The 21,016-nt window shown below is 34.7% G+C and overlaps 1 long non-coding RNA gene across 1 annotated transcript; it reads left to right on the forward strand.

The window, feature by feature from the left end:
- The first annotated feature begins 10,050 nt into the window (after positions 1-10,050).
- On the forward strand, positions 10,051-11,062 carry LOC141626864 (uncharacterized). Its single transcript, XR_012536443.1, has 2 exons — positions 10,051-10,258; positions 10,623-11,062. It is a non-coding gene; the product is annotated as an uncharacterized LOC141626864 (long non-coding RNA).
- The last annotated feature ends 9,954 nt before the right edge of the window (positions 11,063-21,016 follow it).

Genomic DNA, 21,016 nt, shown 5'->3' on the forward strand with positions numbered 1-21,016 from the left:
CAATGATTGGAATATTTTGTTTAGTTACTAATTAACATAGCTTTTGTAGACATCGACATGCCTCTCTATGCAACTCTTAATCATAAATTTCTATTTACTTTGGATTGGTCTCAACAATCCAAAATAAATCCATTTACTTGCATAGATACCATTTTGGTTTCATAAGGCTCTTAAGTAAAATGTCGAATTTTAAAATCTCTAGGTATATCCACTTCATAGATCAAAATATTATTTTCCAAGAACATATTCTTTTGTCTTTTCATAAGTCTAAAGTTTTCTTAAGAACGCTTTCTTTTGGTCTCCGCACGTCAAGAGTCTAACCTAATAACATCTTCTTTTGGTCTTCTCGTGTAGATCCCATACCTAAGAACATCTTCTTTTGGTCTCCTCACATAGATTCCATTTGGTCAAGGTTTGTGGCTACATTTACTCCCACTCTATCTTTAGGAAAAATACACTAAATTTCTCCAAAGATAGCTTTTGAGCCACAAATAATGATGGTGAAGGAGGAAGACATTTCACATGTCAACCTATAGAGATCTATTTGAGAGATATTGAAAAGATAATGTAGACTAGACGTTTTAATTTTGATAGGTGTATCAAATAAGGTTGGTAACGTTACCTAATGTGATTTCAATAACTCAACATAACTTCATAATTGATCTTACACAAGTAACTTGTTACTTTTTAGTCACAATGGCATAAGGAGAATCGAATTCATAGCTTATGTTAATGATTCAATCATTATATTTGTCTATTTGATCAATTTAAGTTGTTAAAATTTTATGCTTCTTGATGCAAGTAGTGTATGATGACAAATTTTAGAACAAATGATACGATAAGTGGAGTGACTTGGGTTGCAAACCAAGTCATTAATATCCAAAATACAACCATTGTTTAAAGGAAACAAACAAATTTCCAAGTCGAACGAGGAAATTAAAAGGAGTTCTAAAATTTCAAAATACAACACGATAATAAAGACAAAGCAAAATAAGGCTAAGCTTCCATAGATCTAGTACCATAGACGTCTACATATAGCTTTCCTCAAGATCTTTTAGGCTTGCTTGTCTTTGCCTTTGTCCTTGCTTGGATGCCCTAAGTACAATAAAAAGGGTAATCATCACAACTTGTATCAAAATATCAAAGTTGAGATCGAAACAAAAAGATAGAGATAGTTATTTACCTACTGGAACAATCTTTCCAGCTTTGATATCGCCAAGATAATTTGGACAATTCCTCTTCCAATGCCCAACACCATTAAAATAGTGGCATTTGTCCTCGAAGGAGGCACCCTTTTTGGACTTACAGGAGCTAGCTTCAAAAGCCTTTCCTTTGCCCTTGTTGGGAGTTAGCTTCTTTACCTTATTGCCACTTTTCTTAAATTTCTCTTTGCTCTTTTGAATAAAGTTGAGCACATCCTTGGTGGTGTTAACATTTAGCCCCACGTCCCTCTCAGCTTGCACAAGCATTTTGTGCAATTCATCGAGGGAAACTTTCAAGTTTTTCTTATTAAAATTCACCCTGAATTGAACATATGCCTTAACCTTGTTCAAGGAATGAAGAATTCGGTCAATGATGAGTTCTTCGGGAATTTCTACCTTTTGCATCTTTAGAGTCTCAACATGCTCCATTAACTTGAGCACATGAGGGCTAACTTTTTGGCCCTCCTTGATATTGAGATCGAAAAATGCGGATGCCGCTTCATATTGTATGATCCTTGGAGCTTGTAAAAACATGGTCACAAGCTTCGTACAGATCTCATATGCGGTGCTAATCTTTATAGCTCTCCTTTGGAGATCGGCCTCCATAGAGAAGATCAACACATTTTTGATCGCGGCCGACTCCTTTTGGTAAGTCTCATAGGCTTGCCTAGCGGCGGGGGTAGACCTTGCGGTAGGTAAGGCGGGAGAGGCCTCGGTGAGGTAACGAAGCTTGTCGTCAACCTCCGCGGCCAAACGGAGTTGAGCGTCCCAATCAGCGAAGTTGGACCCATTCTTTTCTAATTTACATCGATCCATGAAGGATCGGAGCCAAGAAACATTGGTGAGAGTCGTCGAGCTAGTGTTTGCGGATGAATTTGGAGTTGTCATTGCAATTGAGAAAACAATTTTGACTACAAAATAGGAAGTGAAGGAATTAATAAACATTTATCGTTTTAATAATACTTGTGAACATTTTAAACAAGTTTTAAGCATTTATATAGTGACCTCTACCCAACTATTATAAATGATCCCAAAATCCAAATTCATATTAACTCGGGCACGGTGAGCCGATTCATCCCTAATCAATATAATTCGGTAGATTAACTTTTTAATCGATTCTACTTCTAGAACTCTCGGTCGATAAAATTACTTTAATATTTATCTTAAGCCCAGAACACATGCGGCTACGGTCGCGAATGCTTCCGTTGAGCTCAATCCAATTTACGATGTAATAAAAATTTACTACCAACTTACCCAATTTAACAAGTTTAGCACCCCGATGAGCCGAGCCTACTTCCTTATGAAATTGGGACTCATGGTTCTACTATTTGGTAAGGCTAATTCTCAATTATTATTTAGTGAGAGGTCTTGTCAAATTATAATCTATCTCATTTTAAGTGAACAAAAGCGGTGAACTTCGATAATTATAATTGACAGGGTCGATGACTCGATAAAATATGATATGCATGTGTAGTTATGGAGATTTGGCTATGCATGCAAGCATATAAAATGAATGCAAAGCAAAGCAATAAAATCCTAGTATGGCCTTCCTAAAAATAGTAAATTTAATAAACTATTTACAAATTTGGAAACCAACTACTTGGTCCCTTGAACTTCATTTGGCACACACTTCAAGGCAACACCGTCTTTGTCGGAACGCCTTCCCGAATGGCACCGTCTTCAAGGAACTTCGGGAAAAATAAATTAAATAACTTTTTTACTTTATACATTATAAAAACAAAAACAAAAAAAATAAAATAAAAGTGATACGAGATCACAAATAATTACAACCGAATCGATATCCTCATTCATTTCGGGAAATATTAATTAAAACTAAGGCCATACTAAATACAAATTACATAATTCAAAATTACATAAAATAAAACATGACATTCATACTAAAAATGCAGCATTAATATATGTATGAAACATGCCATGTGATGTGCCAAATCGCCCTATTTAAGCTAATATCGTATATTTGGTCCGGTTTTATGGATAGTTGCGATTATTAACTTATTAAAATCACACAATATTACATAAATCAAATCTATGTCCAAGTTAATTACCCCAACTGTTTTAGGACTCAAAAATTTAGTCTTCACTAAATATTTGACAATACTTCAACTTGATATTCTATTATTGCTAATTAAACATCTTTTAATCATAAAAATAAATAAATAATTCCCAATAAGTCATAAAAATTCGAAAATTTCAAAATCATGATTTTGTATATTCTGAAAAATTTCCAACATTCCAAAATTTTAATAAAAGTTGCCCATAGAATATCTTTAATTTACTTCACAAATAAATCGCATAATACATAACTTCAACATTTTAATTCCAAATTAAACATAAAAATTATAAAAAATCAAAATTAAAATTTTGAATATTCTATAGAAATTTCCAAAACCTGGAAATGACAAATTTTCAAGCCCCCATAAATCGTATTTACAATTATGACTATTTAAAGTTGCTATTTATCAATTTTATTATATAAAAATCAATAATCACCCAAATCAAATGAAATTTGACATGCAACTTTAGATCTGATGTTCATATTATATATAAAATATTGAAAAAAAATTCATATCATAAAATTCATTTTAGCTATTTTTGCTAAAATAGTCACTATTTATGTGATTTTTACATCTAAAAATCATAAATCATGCAAAATAAAACCATTTTACCTAAAAATTTACATATAGTGTGTAAATATTGCATGCGACAACATACTAAAATTTCATGGGCAGAGACGAAGTCTAACTAATTTTAACCAAAATACCTTTATTTAATCCATTTTTATCATGTAAAAATCATAAATCATGCAATATAAAACACTTTTATACAAAATTTTACATACTATAAGTAAAATATGCTTGTGAGGTCGTTTAAAAATTTCAAAGTCATAATCATAGTCTAACTTATTTTAGTATTTTAAAAGTCATTTTACTAAATAAAATGTAATAAAAATACTAAAATTAAATTAATGAGCAGTAAAAATTCCATAAATCATCAAAATGACCTAAAATCGATTTAGTATCAGAATGTTAATCATGCAAAATTTCGTGGCCTTTATCTTCATAAATCACAAAATATTAGTTTTATTTAAGTTACATATAACTCGAAAAAACTATAAATCGATTATGCATACAACAACCATTGCTCTGATACCAATTGTAGGATTCATAAACCTCTTATTAGACATTTCTAGTAACTATATAAATTTAGTTTAGTCATAAACTAATTAGATCTTATGCATGCATAACAAAATAATACAAAGTAAGAAGAAAACGATCTACTTACAATGAGGGCCGAATGGTTATACTAATTTGGACACCTTCCAAATTAGTCTTCTTAAGAAAATCCTAGTGCTCCAAAGATGAACTTAGATCCAATATTAGAATCTACTCCTCAAGGATTTGTACCAAGATAACCCTCTTAAACAAATACTAATTTATTACTAGTAATCAGTATATGTGCCCTAAATTTATTACTAGTAATTCGTATTAGTGATTTTGTGAGTTTTTACTTCTTAAGTGTTCTAAACAAAAAGAGAGAATTTACAAATTACTCATGTTTTTGTTAAGTAAGAATGACCAAAAATAAGACGAGAAAATTCTTCTTATTTTCTAGGTGGATGGGTAGCATGGGGAAGAAGGCCCAATGCATGCTCAAGTTTGTTCTTCTCAAGATTTAGGCTTGCATGCCTATCATTAGTAGGGTATGATTGTGTTTTTTTAATTAAATGAACAAAACACAACCAACCTTCCATACCCCTTATTTACACGGCACCTATGAGTTAAAAGGGTCCATTTTAAGTTTGTCATATGTCAATTTGTGTAGTGTGACATATTGGACATGTTACTAGACTTGTTATTTAATAATGCATTTTTAACTTATTAAAAATCTTTATATAAACAAAATAAATCACATACAAAAATTAACTAGTAATTCATGATTACAAGAACTCAAAATGGAATTATAAATCACAACAACTTGTATTTATAATAAATCATTCATTCTTATTTTAATTGTTTCATAAACAATAATTAAACCTAATTAATAAAACAATTTTACATTACTTAGAACGAATCTTATTTAATCGAATTACAATAAGATACGAATTCTCACTCACAAAATCATTCGTTCAATTTTAAGGAATTAATTAACTTGTATCAACATACAATTAATTAATTAATTAATCAATTACGAGAGTTACCCTAGAGGTATGGCCTTAAGGGATCAACTGATCACCACCGTCATACGACAGTAATGTCAAACTCTAGTCAGCCAATCATTACCGATTAATGTGGATCAGTTGACAATAAAATATTACTTTCCCTCATGCATTCTTATTAAGAGATTTAAACATGTGATCGCATTATGGTCGAGGACACTTAGCTTACTCCAACACTAAAATATGGCGTAAAAGTATATATAAAATGAACAGATCACATAGTAATTCACATAGCAAATTTGAAGACAAAATTTGATTTTGAATTTTCGAAAGTCGGGATTATCGAAAAAAGGTTGATTGTTTTGAAATGATTGAGATTCAAAAGACTTGGATTTGAATTTTGAAAGGGTTTGAAATTTGAATTTGAAAGTTGAAATATTCGAATTCGATTTCAAATGAGGCTGGAAATTTAAATTTTCCAAACGTTTGACTTGTACTTGGATGATTTGAAATTCGAGAGACCAGATGACTCTTGATGACTCGGGTATTTGACATTTGAAACTGATTGGGGTTGACTCGACTTGTGACAAAACCCCATTGACAAACAGATTCCTAAGTGTGTAGTAACCTTAGCTAAGACGACTAAAAGACGACGTGAATCGAAGGCGAAAGGTATCATAATTTCCTATGCAAGTCTTTCTTTGAACGCGGACCATATCAAGTCGAACATCTTTCCCAACACCGTCATATAAAGCTCATTCTTAAACCTGACGATTACTCATCTGAATCTAGATCCTCATCCTAACCTAAATCGAATACTAAGACTGACTCGGTTGAAGGTGACTTGATTTGGACTTGGTTAAAACCCGTAAGAAATCGACAAGATGAATGGTGGATGGGTTGAATTCTCTTAAGAGGGATTGCCTACGTATCTGGGGTTGGTGTAAAGGCTTGGATGCTTTGGGATGTGGAGCTTGGTAATAAGGGGTTTAAATGGTGAACCATCACTCTGAAGGTATGTTTTGTGGTGCTTAGGCTAATGGGTTATGGTTGCTGATGCGGTTGGAAATGGTGTCTCGGGTTTGATGGAACCTGATTGCCAATGGGTTGGAAAATGATGTGGGTTCAAACTTTCATGTCTGGATCCTAAAAGCTTAGGTGTAATGACACAAGCTAGATGAATCCTCAAAAATCGATCTTGACTATTTCCCTATGACTGTCTCGACAAGGACTTAGGTGTATGGAAGGCTATCGATTGTGTTATGTGACCGTTCTAGCTTTTCATTTTGAATTTGGTAGCAAGTGTTTGATATTTTGCTTCTATTTTGCTGTTGACTCCTTGGCTTTTGAAAAGGTGCTATTCACACGACTCTTGGGTTTTGATTTAGCCATTGTTTTTTGGCTTTTGAAAGTATGATTTTTGAAATTTGTTTTTCCCTTTTCTTTGCTTTTGCTTCTTTTTTTTTCCTTTTTTTTTCTTTTTATTTGGACTTGTCAATTGATTTGGGTCATTCTAACATTTTGCGTAAGAAACAAGTCGGTCTTTTCTCTTTTCGAGATAGGATGATTTTGTGGGGAATGGGCTTGCCTTCCGTCATAGATATAAGAAACAGAGAGAAAGTTCGGGTTCATCATAGTATCGTCTAAGGGCTTTTCTTTAAGCATTGGTTCTGATGGAGGTTTTCTACCGCCAGACATGGAACTGGTAAATGAAACAAACATGGGATTCAAATGTATCTTACCATTTACAATGAGACATACTTTTTTCCCAGGGATGCCTTTGAGTGTGTTGTGTATTTTGAATTGATTTTGATTGAAATGAGATGAAAATCAGAACAATTTCATTGATACAAAACGAGTTTGATATGACTATAGGAAAACAAATCTTAGACTCGACTTGGACTAAGACTCAAATGAAAATTCCGACTTGTAACCGTCAACCTCGGTTTTGAACTTTCCTTTTTTCAAGAGTCAACTCAGATGTTCGATTTGAAAGTTGGCCCACTTTTGCAACTCGGTTTGATTCGGGAAGAAACTATGTGACTCGGGTTGACAGAGTTTCGCAATACTCGTAAACTGACAAAGGTTTCACTCTACTTAACAACTCTGGATGTAAATGAACTGGACCGGATTGGGCATGATTACACTCCAGAATGAACAACATGGTCTTAGACCCAAATAGACATCGACTTGACAACAGATTCGACTCATGTTTTGACTTAGACATTGACTTGGTTTAGACTTGACTCGACAATAAGTTCGACTTACAATTTGACTCATACAAAGACTTGGCTTAGACTCGACCTAGACAAGACTTAGTGTGACTAACCCGTGCCTGGACCAACATGGACCATAGGTTCGTGAAAAATGTCCCATGTGTTCTAGGGGATACATTTTCGCGGTTCGACTCGAACCAACTGGTCGACATATATGTCCCGAACCCAAAAGAAGCTCCGTGACCCAAGTGGGTCGTGTACTAGCCTAAGACATGGTTCACTTGAACTTAAGACATGGCTAAGACCTTGACTAAAAAAATGTTTCATGTTTGGGTTTGGTTTGACAATTTGAAAACGGTTTTCGAAAATGAGAGGATTGATTAAGATGAGGGTTAAAATGGGCAGCATGCCGGCTATAAAAGGCTTATTTTGGTCGAAAATTCTAATCCTAAACTTTGGCGGTATCCTGACTTTAAAACATAGTTTTTTGAAAAGGGCTAGTTTAAAAGATGGTTTTGAAAATTGACTTGAATTTTTGAAAACTTCATTGACACGAGAACACATAGCAAGTAGTCATTCGCATACTAGCATGAATGCATGAGCCTATACTCGACAAAGTCTCACTCGGTCATGTAAATTGGGTCTATGCCAATGATCCCACTTCATAAAAAAGGCCAAGTCCCCCATAAGCCCATAGCAATATGGTAGAACAAGTACTTGGAGATTCAGTAAAGGCCACCTTGGTACTTAAACCAGGTATAATGGACGTCATCTCTTTACCTTGAAATCGACCCAAGGGGAGATGGTCCGAACCTAAAGTCTCAATTGGGTTATCCATGCATATGAAACAAATACTAATTCATTCGGTTAGCCATCATTTAACTTTTGAAGTTACTCTAATCCCAAGCGGATTCGCCAAAATGTGGATGTGAGAATTTGATAATTCACAGGGGTTTTGAAAAAAGAGTCGCCACCAAGTTTTAAGGAAAACTCCGAAACCGGTTTAGAGAAAAGGATTCGTGTGTAGGTACGTGTTAGGAACTCTGTTAATAAGACATCTAACTCCGCCTGTCGCAATGATGGCCTCTACTTAGAAAAATAATGGCTAGTCGAATGAATTGTATTTGTTGAAGTGCAAACAACGTTTTAACCCTAACATGTGAATTGATTTCATTGTCGATTTAATGCATGTATTAAACTACTTTGTCAAAGTTGTTTGAACATATGAAATTCATTAGATATTCTAACTAACATGATCAAACACACAAGAGAGGGATAAGATGTATTCTTACTCTTAGCATAAGACGGATTAACACACGTTAATTATTAGTTAAGACACAACACGAATTAATAACAATAGTAATTAAAATCTAAATTTGATAAAACAAATTAAACTAAAATTAAACACATATTATCAAATAAGAAGAACAAATTAAAACACATAAACTCGGATGACACCAACGCTTTGATCTAGAATTTCAGATCTGGCCCGTGCATTGCCTGGGTTTTTCACAAATACTATGTTAATTATAAAACAAATCTCCTATCTCCTAAAATAATAGGTAATCTCACAATTTTTCCCTTCAAAAAGCATCTTCTTAAATAAGGAACTAATTAATTAATTGGATTTACTAAAAAAGAAAACTAATAATTATATTTTATTTCGTTAACTTATTATCTTTTCATTAAAATTAATCTTTTTTCACTAAGGTCTAAACTATAATCTCTTACTTATTTAAAATATATAAAATTTTAAATTGCTAAATATTTTATTGGTTATAGTATTTGAGAATGACTTAACCCATAGTCGTATAAAAATAACTGAAAATCACTATTATTACTTTCGTGACAAAAAAAATTAAGAGAATTTAAAAATTGAAATCACTAGCTTTGTGGTATAAAAAATATTTTCATTAAAATACATTTCACTACTTCAGCACATTACTCAATTCTCTTGATTAATTGTCAGTTACAACTTTTTTTTTTCTCAAATAAAGCAAAATACAAAGACGAGAACTATAAACAATTAATGAGATACCACCAATATATAAGTATAATTTATTAAAAAAAACATATATATCGTGCATTTATTGCACGGGGTCTAAACTAGTACTAAATCAACGAAATAAAATTACGAAAATTAACCTAAATTAAAACTATAAATTATAAATCTAGAAAATCATTACAAATAAATTTTTACATAATTAAAATCAAATAAACACAAATTAGATCTAATTACGTGTTAAGTAATCTTTTAAACAAACTATACATGCAAGAAATAATGAGACATACACCATGGCAAATCTAATAAGAATTTCATTCTAATTAATTTAACATTAGGTCTCTTAAGAAACTGTCTTTCATTAACTTATTGATAGACGACCCATTAGATCAGCTTTGGTATGAGGTGAATGTAACGGGTTATATTAAATGAGCATTATTTTCTTTAAAAAAAAAGAAACAAGATAGAGAATATCGTATCCCACGAAATCAGCAGTGTAATCTCTCAAACTTCCCATAATTAACTTCTTCTTTTCCATACCTAGAAATTCAAAAATTATTCTGCCCAAAAATTTAAATCCTACTACAAACAATGAGGAAGAAAACTACTGCAAGAAGCCCTATCAAGCCCGCGTCGAAGAAAAGAGTGAAATTCGTATTTGGTATGTAATATATATGTTTAATTGGATTAATATTGTACCATAATCTATTATTTGTTTGTTGTTTACACTTGATTTTTTACCATTTTCTTAGATCGATTGGGATTAATTTATTTTTAACCATGTTTAATTCCTATTTGGTAGCGTCCGTTGTGTGGTAATCTCAGGATTTGGATTAATTGAATTGGGTCAATAGTCCCTGCTAGTTTTTTCGCTTGAACCCGTTTTGTAAAGGAGATCATTTTTTTTTTCTGGATTGATGATTAGATGACGGATTATATTGTAATTGTTACCCTTTATTTTGATACCATTGTAATACGATCTTTGTATATGTGTTCCATGATTTTGTTCCAATTATTCATTTCAGAGAAGGGGGAAAGCTCTAAAGGGCCGGTCGAAAATGTTGACGTGACCGAAATAATAGGAACCGAAGTTTGTAATACATGGGGTGTTAGGGGCAAGCTGAGCTCTAGTAATGCTCAGGTTTGTGGCCCGGTTGACGATGTGGTAGATGAGCAACCGGTTCAAACTACAACGAGGTTTATGTCCCATTCTTTGTTACACGATATAAGCATAATTTTTTTTGAAGGATGTACAAAGTACCATGTTTGTTCATTTTTAGTGCGACATGGGATAAATTTGGTGGATTTTACCACAATGACAATTTGTACTCCAATATTCCTCTTTCGTACCTAGTCGATTTGTAATGTATTTGTTTTAGTTATGTACCTAATTACATTAGTACCATTCTATTGATCATTTTGTACCTATTTAACTTGATTATTGAAGTGTTGATTATTTGTGCTGTGATTTTTATGCTTTGTACCTTTTTTGAATCCATTGATGTATATAGAGGAAAGCCAATGACTATTGTACCGTACCATGCGGAAATGTGTATCTATGTATCATCAATTCGGTAGTATAAAACATTTGTCTTCTATTTGTTTCATTTAGTACCTATTCGATGTTTAAATGTTCCTGTTTTACTTTTTGCCTTTGATTTGTATTGAACTTGTTTAACTTTTGTACCTATCTATAAAATTACCATACTACTTAGCATGTTGTACCTATGTACATTGAAAATGTTAGTGTTTATGATTTTTATTTTTATTTTTTTGAGTTTGTGCCTTGATTCTGTTAGTCGCCGCTTCGAACGACTATGCGGGAGTAATATATAAACTCTCTAAGCCTCTACCTAGTAGTCATGCTTATCATATCGTCTGAATCTGTAATTTGAAAACTCCTCACATATCAATAAAACTCTCTCCCTTCTATCCTGTGGACGTAGCTAACACACCGTTAGTGAACCACGTAAATCAGTGCGTTTGTCTTTTATTGTTCTTTATTTGTTCTTTCTTGCTTTTGTTATAACAAACTGGTATTAGAGCCTTCGGCTTCCTGACCAGTGAGAAAGATGTCGGCGATGAACATAAAGATCGATCGCTTTACCGGGAGAAATACCTTTAGTCTGTGGCAGATCAAGATGCGGGCTCTGTTGAAGCAACAAGGGTTGTGGGCGCCGCTTCAAAAGAAGCAGGAAGGCGCAGCCGTCGTTGCCGTCACTGCTGAGATGGGCAGTTTGGAGGAGAAGGCACATTCAACAATTATGTTGTGTCTTGCTGATGATATCATCACTGAAGTTGCGGAGGAAGATACCACCGCATGTCTTTGGGCAAAGCTCGAAAGTCTTTATATGACGAAGTCTTTGACCAATAAGTTACTTCTGAAGCAACGTTTGTTCAGTCTGAGACTGCAGGAAGGTACGCGTCTTCGAGATCATTTATATCAGTTAAACACAAATTTACTAGAACTGCGTAATATTGATGTTAAGGTAGAAGATGAGGATGTCGCATTAATTTTGTTAGTTTCTTTACCATTGTCGTATGAGAATTTTGTAGAGTCTTTTATTATGGGTAAAGATATTGTATCTCTAGAAGATGTTAGGTCGCTCTTCATACTAGATAACTGCGCCATAAGGCGGCTGGTACAGATACAGACAATCAGGCTGCAGGGTTAGTAGCCATCGGGGGTTATGGACAGGGAAATTCGGGGAAGAGAAATTATAAGAAGCCTTCTTATTCGGGTTCTTTTAATTCTGCTGGTACTTCTGGTACTTATGTTTCTAAGGGTCATAAACCTACTGATGTTTGTAACTACTGTAAAGGAAAGGGGCATTGGAAATTAGATTGCCCCAAGAAAGATAAACAGAACAAGTCTGGTACTGCTACTATTGGTGTAGCAAATGCAAATTCTAAGGAAGATGATTATGCTCTAGTTACTAATAGGGTCACGCATCACACTGATTTGTGGATTCTAGATTCTGGAGCATCTTACCATATATCTCCGCGTAGAGAGTGGTTTTCAACTTATGAACTGGTAGATGGAGGCAATATTTCTATAGCCAACATTGCTGTTTATAGGCTAGTTGGAATCGGCTCAGTCAGGATAAGGACACAAGATGGTAAATTCTGCACATTGAACGAAGTTAGACATGTTCCACTGATGACAAAGAATTTGATCCCCTTAAGTACGTTAGACAGTAAGGGTTTCATTTTTCAAGGTGTAGGTAGAGTTCTGAACGTCTGCAAAGGTTCAAATGTGGTTCTGAGAGGTATCAAGCACGATACTCTATATTATCTTCAAAGATCTACTCTGTCAGGTTCTGTTGCTGTTGCATCCTCAGATGTTAATAAAGAAGATTTGACTAAGTTGTGGCATATGAGGCTTAGTCATATGAGTGAAAGGGGGATGCCGACTCTATAAAAAGAAGATCTTCTGTGTGGTCACAAGGTCAAGAGTCTGAATTTCTGTGAGCATTGTGTATTTGGGAAGCTACATCGCCTAAAGTTTCCTAAAGCAGTGCATAGGACCAAGGGCACACTTGATTACATCTATTCTGATTGTCGGGGTCCTACTAAGGTGGAGTCTTTGGGAGGTCACAGGTATTTTGTGTCAATTATTGATGATTATTCAAGGAAGACTTGGGTTTATTTGATGAAGCACAAAAATGAAGCCTTCACTCACTTTATGCAGTGGAAGGCATTAATAAAGAATTAAACTGGGAAGAAAGTCAAGAGGTTGCGAACTGATAACGGCCCAGAGTTTTGTTGTTTTGAATTCAACGAGTTCTGCAAGAATGAAGGGATTCCTAAACATCGTACAGTCCGAGATACACCTCAGCAAAATGGTGTAGCAGAGCGAATGAACAGACACTTCTGGAGAGGGCAAGGTGCATGCTCTCTAATGCTGGACTAAGAAGAAGATTATGGGCAGAAGCAGTTAGTACAGCATGCTATCTGATAAATTGGGGACCTCACACGAGTCTGAATCTCAAAACTCCATTTGAGATGTGGTCTGGTAAGTCTGCTAACTATTCTAGTTTAAGAGCTTTTGATAGTACTGCTTATTATCATGTTAGTGAGGGTAAGCTTGAGCCACGAGCTAAAAAGGGAGTATTCATGGGCTGTAGGGATGGTGTCAAGGGATACTGCATCTGGTCTCCATATGAAGGTAGGGTTATTTTGAGTAGAAATATTGTCTTTAATGAAAATTCTAGGGTTAATCCTACTATGAAGTCTTTTATTTTGTCAGATAGTTGTAGTAGTGTTGATAAACAGGTGGAGCAGAAAGACACTCTTGATGAGAGTGTACCACAGGAAGAAGATCAACCACTATTATCCAAATCCGAATATGTACTGTAAGGTTCTTCATTACCAGTTCCGAATCAATAGAGTTTGGCCCATGAGCGGTCAATCAGGCCTAATTTTGGGAAGCCTCCGAATATACTTGGTTTTGAAGATATGGTGGGTTATGCACTTCAGGTTGCTGAGGAGGTAGATCCTGACTTACATGAGCCATCCACTTTCAAATAAGCAGTTACATGTTCTGAATCTGCCCAATGGGTTACTGCCCTGAGAGATGAGATGGACTCACTTCAAAAGAATCAGACCTGAGAATTATCCAAGAAGCCTCAATGCTGAAAGATTGTTACTTGTAAATGGGACTTTAAGAATAAAGAAGGAGAAATTGTTGTTGAGGGTATAAGGTATAAAGCTCGATTGGTAGCTCGTGGGTTTAGTCAGAAAGAGGGGGTAGACTACAATGAGATTTTTTCACCAATGGTCAGACATAATCCCATCAAAGTGTTACTAGCAATAGTTGCACATCAGGATTTAGAACTCGAACAGCTAGATGTGAAGACAACTTTCCTACATAGAGAGTTAGAAGAAGAGATATACATGACTCAGCCAGACAGTTTCCAGGTTCCAGGTAAAGAAGACTACGTTTGTAAGCTGAAGAAATCCTTATATGGGCTAAAACAATCACCGAGGCAGTGGTATAAAATGTTCGACAGCTACAAGTTCGAAATTGGTTACAATAGGAGTCCGTATGATTGTTATGTTTATTACAGCAAGGTGAAGAATGGATCTCTCATTTATCTGATCCTATATGCAGACGATATGTCGATAGCTGCAGAGAGCAAGTCTAATATTCAGAAATTGAAGGCTATTCTCAGTGCTGAGTTTGTGATGAAAGATTTGGGTGTAGCAAGAAAAATTCTGGGAATGGATATTTACAGGGATATGAGCAAGAAGAAGCTTTTCTTATCTCATAAAGGCTATATTCAGAAGGTACTATCAAGATTTGACATGTCTACTGCTAAATCCATGGATACTCCTAGTGCATCAAATGCACATCTGTCTGTTGCTTTTGCACCCAAATCAGCTGAAGAAAGGGAGTACATGTCCCGAGTTCCATACTCTAGTGCAGTGGGTAGCTTGATGTATGCTATGGTCTGCACTAGACCTGATCTAGTGCAGTCAGTCAGTGTGGTGAGCCGGTTTATGGGTGATACAGGTAATGAGCACTGGCAAGTTGTGAAGAGAATTTTCCGGAACCTTAAAGGTACATCTGATGTTGGTCTCATTTATGGAGGTGATAGAGAGTGCCTTGTGTCAGCGTACTCAGATTCTGATTATGCAGAGATGTTGACAAACAGACGATCAATGACAGTTATGTTTTCACTCTTGGTGGTTCTGGTCGTCGATTGTAAGGCTACATTGCAGGCTACAGTTACTTTGTCTACTACTGAAGCAGAGTATATGGCATTGACCGCAGCAGCTAAAGAGGGTAGATGGTTAAAAGGGTTGGTCAGTGATCTGGGTCTCCATCAAGAGTAAGCTATTGTATTCTGTGACAGTCTTAGTGCAATATGCTTGGCTAAAGATCATGTCCATCATGAGAGTACTAAGCATATAGATGTGAGATATCACTTTCTGAGAAATAAGAAGAGGATTAAGGTGAACAAAGTGGGTACTGCTGATAACCCAGCTGACATGGTTACCAAGCCAGTTCCGCATAGCAAGTTCCAACACTGTTTGGACTTGCTAAATATCTGAAGTCTGTAATTGCCCCTTTGTGGGCAATATCTGAGGGGGAAGGGAGAACAGTTTTCTGGTACATCTGGAATATATGGGGGTGCATCTGGTACATCTGCCTGTTTGTGAGAGAATTCAAGTCAAGGTGGAAATTTGTTGAGTTTGTGCCTTGATTCTGTTAGTCGCCGCTTCGAACGACTATGCGGGAGTATAATACAAACTCTCTAAGCCTCTACCTAGCAGTCATGCTTATCATCCCGTCTGAATCTGTGATCTCAAAACTCCTCACATATCAATAAAACTCTCTCCCTTCTGCCCTGTGGACGTAGCTAACACATCGTTAGTGAACCACGTAAATTTGTGCGTTTGTCTTTTATTGTTTATTTGTTCTTTCTTGCTTCTGTTATAACAGTTTTTTTCTTCATTGTACCTCCTTGAACACATTTCGTACCTATATATCATCAATATGTAGTATAAAGCATTTGTATTCTACTTTGCTTACTTTGTACCTATGTGTTTTTTAATTCTACTTGTTTTGATTTGTAATGGACTTGTTGTACTATTGTACCTATTTTCAGAAGTACCATATAACTAACCATTTGGTACCTATGTACATTAAGTTTGTTAATGTAGATGATTGGTATAATATTTTTTCTATATTGTACCTTAATAAATTAATTTGATTTAGATATAGCGACAACTAATGACCTTTACTTTGTACCGTACTATCCCACATTTTGTACCTGTGTATCATCAATATGGTAGTATAACACATTTGTATTCTAATTTTTTTATTTTATACCTATTTATATTATAAATCTAATTGTTTTACTTTGTGCCTTCTATTTGAAGTGTACCTGTTTCACTTTAGTACCTATTTAAAAATGTTCTATACTATCGAGCATTTTGTACCTAATAATAAGTACTTTGAATATGTTAGTTTATATGATTTTTCATATATTTTTCTTCATTGTACCTCTTTGAACTCATTTGGTACCTATATTTCATCAATCTTTTAGTGTAAAACATTTGTATTCTACTTTGTTTACTTGGTACCTTTGTCTTTTATAAATCTACTAGTTTTTATTTGTAGTGTACTTGTTTTACTTTTGTACCTTTGTACATTTAGTACGTAAATGTTTATGTTTTGTACAATATTTTTTCTATATTGTACCTGTTTACAGAGGTACCATACTACGACCATTTTGTACCTATGTACCATCAATATGTTAGTAAAAGTCAGTTTTACTATATTTATTTTATTTCATACCTATTTGAATTGTAATATATTTGTTTTACCTCGTACTAATGTATTTGTAGAAAATGGAAGGATATTAACGCATATGGATCCCCATCTGGCCTTCAACGATTAATTGGTCAACTAAATGAGAAACAAAAGGATGATATTAAAGAGATCAATTTTGGGAGATTGTTAACTTTAAACTTGACACAATTTTACCAAGGAATGGTACCATTCCTTTTAGGTGCTTACCACCCCAAAAGTAGGCAACTTCATGTGGATGATAATAAGGAATGTTTTCTTAATGTGTATGATGTGTACGATGTGTTTATGTTGCCATGTGATACGGGCAAGAAAGTTATCGCAGCGACAAATAAGAAATCAGACATACATCATATGGAATATGTGCAATTTTAGAGGGACAAGTTTGGTTTAGGACCCAACAAAGAACTTAGTGGTGAGATAGTTGCTTCTAAAATCCTTAAGTTCAAGGATGGGGGACGACTTCAAAAGGTATTTTATTTTGTTTGTTATGCGAACACTTTTAGCACCCAAAGCACATAAGAATGTTGATCTTCACCTAGTACCTTCGGTGAAGGATGTTGGCGAGATAGGTACTTTTGATTGGTGTGCATATGTGCTATAGAAACTTGGTGACGCTGTTACGAAGTGGAGGTCGAAAGATCTAAAGAATGTTAGAGGTTGTATGTTGTTCCTTCTGCATGTGTACTTCCACCGCTTGACTTGGCAGTCTCTCAAGGCATCATCAAAATCCCTTTGATACAACATTGGGATATGAAGCAGTTGAAAACTCGAGTAGAGGAGGAGAGGAAAGCAACTCAGGAAATGAAAGAAAAGTACGGCCTTGGTGAGTGGGATACTACTACATACCCTATCGGAAGGGAACGTATACTGGTGGCTAAGAAAGAAAGAATTCTTGTAATTGAATTATCTCAAAGTGGCGATGGTAGAACTGTAACATATAAAGTTCCAGATGACCTCCTCACAAATGAGCAAATTCGTCAACAAGCCAAAAAAGTAAGTTTTTTTTTATTTTACTCCTACATTCTGTGCATGTTACTATAGTATTTGTACCTCCCATGAAAATATATAGTCCGCTTCTTCCCTGTAAGTATGGACATGTTTTCGTGCCTTTTATTTATACGTTATGTACCTGTTTTGTTTTATTTATAAACTATGGTTTCATGGCTTAAGTTCTATCATATGTACCTGATTTTTTTTAGTATTTTTATCTACCTGAAAATATAGTGAACAGTTTTTTTAACCCTTATTTTAAATATGTCCTTACCAATTTATGGTTTAATGACGTAGGAGTAAGAGGTAGACTCCATGTTGAAAAAGAGGGATCAAGAGATATACTCAAGACTCACAATTGAGAGGGTGACACGAATAAAGATGAATGCCTTAAAGTTAAGCGAGAAGGAGAAGGAGAAGGAGAAAGAAGTAGCAGTTGAGGAGAATGGTGTAGTTATATATCCTTTACGCAATTGCTGGCGGACGATGAAGTAATGCGATCATGTGATGATTTAGTTGCGCGTATGATGGAGGCGACTAATGATGCTAAGGAAATGCCTTCATTTCACCTCGGGATAAATGATGAAGGTTTTAATCGATTCCGGAACATAAGTCCCCCACGGAAAAACATGGGATTAGTTAGAGTAAGAGTCGCAAGGAAAAAGGGAGGCAACAAGAAGACTTAACTTTGGTTTATTTATGTAATGTTGAAGACCTTGTAAGACCACGTTAGTTTGATCACTTTGATTATTTGTTTTTCATTTGTTCCTTTAGATAGACATCATTTTTAAACAGTTATGTTCATTTAGCATTGTTGCGTAAGACTTACTTCTTTATTGGTAATTAGCTAGTCTGAAAAATGGAAACAATCATTTTTTTTACCTTCGAATACAGATAATGTATCATTTCAGGACAAAAGTGGTACCATTTCCAAAAATAGCGTTTCATAATATAGGTAATGGCATTGGTTTCTATTGTATGCCTACCGTACCCCATTTGATACAACACTGTTAACTCTATATTATATATCTAAGCTTAGTTGTATCGTATTTAATCCCGGTTTATGTAGAAATTATACCTCAGCGAATTGAGTACGTATCATACAATTAATTTAAGCCTTTTGTGTTCCCATTGTATGTAGGTTTCGCACCTCCTTTTTTTTAACAGATGTTTGGTTTTTTTAGGTAATTTTTAAAAAATATGTTTTGTACCTCCTTTTTTTTAGCTTAGTTGTAATTTTTTATAGGGTAAAAATTAACCATCTTAATTTATAGTAACAAAAATTTAGTGTTTTATTCAATAAAACTTGTAATAATTCGGTAAATTCTTATAGCGGTAAATGTTAAAGATGAAAACAATTCAGTTTAAACTCTAAAAAATACAAACAAATCTAAATTAAGTGCTCGGTGGAGTATACGGTGCAACACTATTAGTTGTAGTTGAAGTGACTCCCCTTTCCTTAGTTTTCTTTCTTTTAGAAGGACACTTCAACCTACCACTTCGGCCCTTTGTCTTTGAACGTACTGGATCTAGTACTTTGCGAGAGGACTTATGACTATCATTACTGGTGTTTTGGTTAGTATGTGACTGTTCAAGAATTTTACGTACACCAGCACAAGCACTTGTGTAAACTTGGTCGATGAAAACCCTTGTTTCGCTTGACCCTTGGCTTTGAAGTATGAGGGTGTGTAGATTGCAAAGAATTTCTTGATGCCAGGATAAACGGTCAGCTGATAGTACAATGCTAGATGATTGCTCTCTTAACCGCACCCACACCTAGGACATATAAAAGTGATGGATAAGTACATTTGCTCGAATACTAGGTACTTTTCTAGAATAACTGGTACGATAAGTGAAAATGTACCAAATATGATTCAGTTGGTTAAGTTTAGTAAAAACTATTAATGAACAAAAAAATGTGCCTCTGATTTTGTATATCTTGACCACCGTTTCTTGATATATCTTTCGGGAATATCGGAGACCGAACTCAAATGTAACACACGAAGGGAACGGTAGCACAATATTCCAACTACTGCATCAAACTTTCGGCATGAGCACAAGATGAGAGTAATAGCAGAATCAAATGTTACCACATGATGAGAGTCGGGATCATTCAATGGTAAACCCTAAATACCTTTGTTGTATCTTCGCTGTCTAGCAAGACAAGATTTGTACCTAAAGAGTATACAAATTTCTCTTCAAAGCGTTTAAACAAGTTGATAATATAAACGCTTGAACAAGTTGATAGTATAAACACTTGAATCACTTTTAACAAGTCCCACCATGGACATATTTGAAGACGGCGTTGATCTACCACACTGAAATTTGTTTTTCTCTTCCTCACTCCTCTACCTCCTTATAGCGTCATTAAATATTCCGAAGAAATCGGTGATAGAGGTTGTCTTAGTGGCATGAACGCTAATAACATGATTTGTACTTTTATTTCTTTGTGATGAAAGGATACCCGCAAAGAAAAAATCCTTGCTATATGCAGTAGACCACTTTTCACGAATTTCATATAAATGTTGGAACCATTCATCATTCTCTAGGCCATAGTCATATATCATGTTAGTCCACGTTGATTCAAACTCGGCAATGTTAAAGCACCCACTTAGGCATTTGTTGAAAATACTTTTGAAGGATGTGTCTTGCTTAAGGCATCAAAAATGAGATATTGCGTTCTGTTGTATATGCCACTGACAAAGACGATGCCTTGACATAGGTAACACCTGAAATGACATAACATGTTTCCATTTTATCAAGTCAGTTTCATATTTTTGTTTGGTACCATTTCGTACCACTAAAATGGTCAGTTTAACGACTTACTGGGAGTTTCGTACCATACCACAAATAATGTTTAATGATGATACATGCCCATAAATTAGTTTAGTACCATAAAAATGTTCAATATTACTACTTAATATTATTGTAGTATGATGCGACAGTTAGATATTAAGAGGACATAATGTAAATAAATTTGTGTAGAAAATAAGATACGCTACCAGATTTAATAAAATTATTGGTTTCTGATCATACCTATTTAATGGCATTTGACATAGCTTGGTCTTGATCGGTAAAAATAGACGTAGAAAAAACATCTCCACCCAT

This window comes from Silene latifolia, chromosome Y, assembly GCF_048544455.1.
Source record: "Silene latifolia isolate original U9 population chromosome Y, ASM4854445v1, whole genome shotgun sequence".
Lineage (NCBI taxonomy): Eukaryota > Viridiplantae > Streptophyta > Magnoliopsida > Caryophyllales > Caryophyllaceae > Silene > Silene latifolia.